The sequence below is a fragment of the Capra hircus genome, chromosome 27 (genome assembly GCF_001704415.2).
Source record: "Capra hircus breed San Clemente chromosome 27, ASM170441v1, whole genome shotgun sequence".
NCBI lineage: Eukaryota > Metazoa > Chordata > Mammalia > Artiodactyla > Bovidae > Capra > Capra hircus.
Window position 1 is genome coordinate 44496041 of NC_030834.1, and position 5372 is coordinate 44501412.

General features: G+C 44.9%; 1 non-coding gene across 1 annotated transcript; it reads left to right on the forward strand.

The window, feature by feature from the left end:
* TRNAW-CCA lies at positions 3441-3512 on the forward strand. The gene has a single exon. It is a non-coding gene; the product is annotated as a tRNA-Trp (tRNA).

Below are 5372 nucleotides of genomic sequence, written 5' to 3' on the forward strand. Positions count from 1 at the left end.
TCGTGGTCTTATTTCTTTCCTTTCTGCCCTCTGCCCCCCTCCCGTGCCCCCCCCCCCGGAATCTTCCTGGACCAGGGACTGAACCAACGTCCCCTGCATTGGCAGGCAGATTCTTAATCACTAGACCAACAGGGAAGTCCATGTTCTTTGTTTTACTTTTGTTATTACTAAAGTGTTTTGAGAACAGAAATAATTTTCTCCTTCTGCTGCTGCTGCTGCTAAGTCGCTTCAGTCGTGTCCGACTCTGTGCGACCCCATAGATGGCAGCCTGCCAGGCTCCCCCATCCCTGGGATTCTCCAGGCAAGAACACTGGAGTGGGTTGCCATTGCCTTCTCCAACAAACTATGAGCACAATCAGACATTTCTCTGGCTTAAAAAAAAAAAAAAAAGGCTAAACAGAAACCCTCTCTCTGGGTTTTTGACATTCACCATCTGTCACCCTCTAGGAGGGCTTGCTTAAGTTAAAACAGTCATAAATTAAAGACTTCAAAAGTTGTGCTCATTCAAGCTGAAAGGGAAACCAGGGCAAACTAAACAAGGATGGAGCATGATTAAGCTACGAGTAGGTGAAGTGTGCGATTATATGGATCTACTTTTGTGTGTTATTTACTCAGTCATGTCTGACTCTTTGCGACCCTGTAGACTATAGCCTGCCAGGCTTCTCTGTCCATGGAATTCTCCAGGCAAGAATACTGGAGTGCACTGCCATTTCCTCCTCCAGGGGATCTTCTGACCCAAGGATTGAAATTGGGTCTCCTGCATTGCACGTGGGTTCTTTACCGTCTGAGCCACCAGGGAAGCATACTTGTGTGGTTTCTGTAAATATGCTAATTAGAATCACTATTTCTGCTTAATTAAGATAAGGAGCATTAAGGCATAATTAAACCCTTCAAAAGTGAGCTGGGATGTTTGACTCCACATTGGTGTGTGTGATGTGTGTGCATGCTCAGTCTTGTCTGACTCTTTGCAACCCCATGGACTGTAGCCTGCCAGGCTCCTCCTTTCCATGGAATTTTCCAGGCAAGAATACTGCAGTGGGTTGCCATTTCCTGCTCCAGGAGATCTTTCAGGCCTGGGGATCGAACCCGAGTCTACTGCATCGCCTGCCTTGGCAGGCAGAGTCTGTACCACTCTGCCCCTGGGGGAGCCTTGTGGCTGTTCAGGCCGCAGGCTGCAGGTGGCTAAGGCCCCCTCCCTCCACTGCGCCAGTTTGCCCCCCACCCCCACCCCCCACCCACCACACCCCTACATGAAGCAAGGTGATTGTGAAAATGAAATCCTAGCTATGGGGCCTGAGATCAGAGGAACTGGGTTTTGAGGAAATTCATTTAGGGGACATAAAGAAAGCAGTAAATAAAATCTGACAATGAAATGGATACTGAAGGACCTACTGTACAGCACAGGGAACTCTGCTTAATGTTATGTGGCAGCCTGGGTGGGAGAGGGGTTTGGGGGAGAATGGACACATGAATACGTATGTCTGAGTCCCTTTGCTGTCCACCTGAAGCCATCACAACATTGTCAATTGGCTGTACTCCAGTGTAAAATAGAAAGCTGAAAACGAAACAGAAACGACAAGTGCAGCTGTGGAGAGAGTGTGGTAGACACAGCCCAGGTGTGATTAAAGTGGAGAAAATCACAGATTCATTAGAGAGAAAGTTCTTGCATCATTTAGACAGGTTTATCTAGGAAGATTCAGGAGGAACTAGAGAAACAGGGGAGCAGGAAAACCTTAGGGGAGCGCCTTACAAAGCCAGGATTAGAAGGACAGATCACCAGCGCCCAGGGAGGACCTGAGGCCTGAGCACTGGCGTGCACCCTGCCCCTCAAAGTGGGAAGAGGCGTGTGATGCTAGGAGACATTCAAACTTTGTGAGATGGGACGGTTAGAAGAAAAACAGCACAGGTGTGAAGGACAAAGAACATTCCTTTGAATATCCCCAAACTCTTTGGCACCAGGGACCTGTTTTATGAAAGAGAATTTTTCCCATGAATTGGAGAAGGGGGGATGGTTTCAGGATGATTCAAGTGCATTACATGTATTGTGTACTTTATTTCTATTATAATTACTTCAGCCCCACCTCAGATCATCAGGTATTAGATCCCAGAGGTTGGGGACCCCTCTCTCGGCTCTCTCTCCAGGGCATGGCTATCAGGTCACTGAGGCATCTTCTCTGTTTGCCTGTCATTACTTAGAGCCTTCAAATAATAGAATTATCCCCCCAAACAGAAACATTCTCAAAGAAACAGTTTCAAATCTGTGTATATTGCTGTGAGTGGGTGATGTTTTCTACTATTATTAGGTTTGAGTTTCAAGGGTACCTGATTCCCCTTTGAATTCTAGCACTGCCTCATCATAGCTGCTTCATTGAACCACCTTTTGGTGTGAATCATTGATAGAAGCTAGCCTTCTCATGTGGCTCAGTGGTAAAGAATCCACCTGCCAATACTGGAGACACGGGTTTGATCCCTGGGTCGGGAAGATTCCCCTGGGAGAGGAAATGACAACTCATTCCAATATTCTTGCCTGGGAAAATCCTATGGACAGAGGAGCCTCGTGGGCTACAGTCTGTGGGGTCCCAAAGACTTGGACATGACTGAATGAATCTGTTTGATTACTAATGTTTCATCATTTTGAAGATGATTTATTAAAATTATGTAAACATCAAGGTATATTCATTCCCATTAGTTTTTTTGTTGTGGTGGTTGTTTGTTTTGCTTTTCAGCCACACCATGTGGCATGTGGGATCTTAATTCCCTGACCAGGGATTGAACCTGTGACCCCTGCATTGGAAGCTCAGAATCTTAACCACTGGACCATTAAGGAAGTCCCATTACTAGTTATTACAATAAAATTCCAGACAGAACAAAGCCTTGAAAAAATACAAGCACTACAGGACAGCCAGGTGCCACCTTAAACTTCAGAGGTTTTCCCATCTTTAGTAAAGATGTGAAAAAAAATAATTATTTAAAAATCTTAATAGGTGGCCCCATGATTCCTTTTTGAGAAGAGGAAGGAGGGAGCTGTCTCCTTGGGGGAAAGCCACTGAGGAGCAAATGCTACAGGCACCTGGACTCCAGGGGAGGGAAAATCTGCCAGGCTGGAGATTAGAGGAAGAGTTTCTTCTTTCTGCTCCTACAAGGAGAGGGAAGGGGCACGGGGTGGGCAGAGGGCAGAAAGGAAAGAAATAAGACCACGAAAGAAAAGCCATCCAGATGGAGGGAAGCTGAGCCCAGGCAAGGGAAAATGACATGTCAGTGTTAGATGGTAACCCAGCCATTCCTACTCAAATTTGTTCCCTGTTACTGGGATGTAAAGCCTGCCTTCCATCTCTTGAGGAAATTGTACTCAATTTACACATGGAAGCAAGATCTCAGTAGTCTAGAAACCAAGAAAGCCCTTCTGGACTATTTACAAAAACCAAGGTGGGGAGGGGGCTTCCCTGGTGGCTCAGAGGTTAAAGCGTCTGCCTCCAACGCGGGAGACCCAGGTTCAATCCCTGGGTTGGGAAGATCCCCTGGAGAAGGAAATGGCAACCCACTCCAGTATTCTTGCCTGGAGAATCCCATGAACTGAGGAGCCTGGTGGGCTGCAGTCCATGGGGTCACAAAGAGTCGGACATGACTGAGTGTCTTTACTTACTTACTTACTTAAGGTGGGGAGGACGGGACTTCCCTGGCAGTCCAGTGATTAAGACTTCATGCTTCCAGGGGGTGAAGGTTTGATCCTTGGTAAGGGAAGGAACTAAGATCCTACACACTGAACTTGGCCAGTGCAAGGGAATCAGGCCTTATCTCGAGTGGATGGGGAAATCTGTGTCTTTTGAATTGTGACAAGACCCCCGGGTTCCTCTGCGGTTTCAAGTTGAGACCGGCCTCCTCTTGAGTTCTGACGGGGACATCAGCATTCCTTTCCAGACGAAGCAGGGGAATCGACCCTCATCTCAAGTTGGGGAGGGGAAAATGGGGCCCTTCTTCAGTAGTGATGGGGAAACACAGCGTTCCTCTGCAGCGGGGACGGGTATCTGGGGAAACTTCTGGAGTTAAACAGATAGAAAGATATGCCATGTTCTTGAATTGAAAGAAATCAATGTTGTGAAAATAACTATACTACCCAAAGCAAGCTGCAGATTCAATTCATCCCTATCAAACAACCAATGACATTTTTCAAAGAACTAGGACTAATAATTTTACAATTTATATGGGGGGGGGGGGAAGACCCAGAAGGGCCAAAACAATCTTGGAAAGAAATGTGGAACTGGAGGAATCAACCTTTCTGACTGCAGACTATGCTACCAAGACACTATGGTACAGGCACAGAAACAGAAACATAAAACAATGGAACAAGACACAAAGCTGAGAGATAAACCCACACTCCTATAGGCACCTTTTCTTTGACAAGGGAGGCAAGAATGTACAATGGAGAAAGGACAGAAAAGAGAGCCTCTTCAGTAAGTGGTGCTGGGAAACTGGACAACTACATGTAAAAGAATGAAATTAGAACACTTCTTCACACTATACACAAAAATAATTCACAATGGATTAAAGACCAAAAGTAAGGTCAGAAACAATAAAATTCTTAGAGGAAAACATAGGGAGAACACTCTTTGACATTTATCACAGCAAGATCCTCTTTGATCCACCTCTGAGAATGACTGAAATAAAAACAAAAATTAAAAAATGGCATCTAGAGAAACTTCAAAGTATTTGAGCAGCAAAGAAAACTATAAACAAGATGAGAAGACAACCTCAGAATAGGAGAAAATAATTGTAAACAAAGCAATTGACAAAGGTTTATCTACAAGTACACAGGTAGATCACTGAGCCCAACATCAGAAAAAAAGCAATCAAGTAAAAAATGTGCAGAAGATGTGAACAAATTTCTCCAAAGAAGACATTAAGAAGACCACCAAACACATGCAAAGATGCTCCACATCACTCATTATTAAGGAAATGCTAATCAAAACTCCATGAGGTATCACCTCACACCAGTCAGAATGGCCATCATCAACAGTTCTACAGATAATAAATGCTGGACAGGACATGGAAGAAAGGGAACCCTCTTGCTCTGTTGGTAGACATGTAAATGGATACAGCCACTATGGAGAAGGAATGTAGGTTTCTTTAAAAAGTAGGAATAAAACTACCATATGATGCAACAATCCCCTACTGGCCATATACCCTGAGAAAACCATACCTCTGAGAAGACACATGTACCCCAATGTCCACTGCAGCACTATCTAAAATAGCCAGGGCATGGAAGCAACCTAATGTCTATCAAGAGAGCAACGGATAAAGAAGTTGTGGAACAAATACCAATGAAATATTACTCAGCCATGAAAAGGAACAAATACGCGTCTGTTTAACTGAGG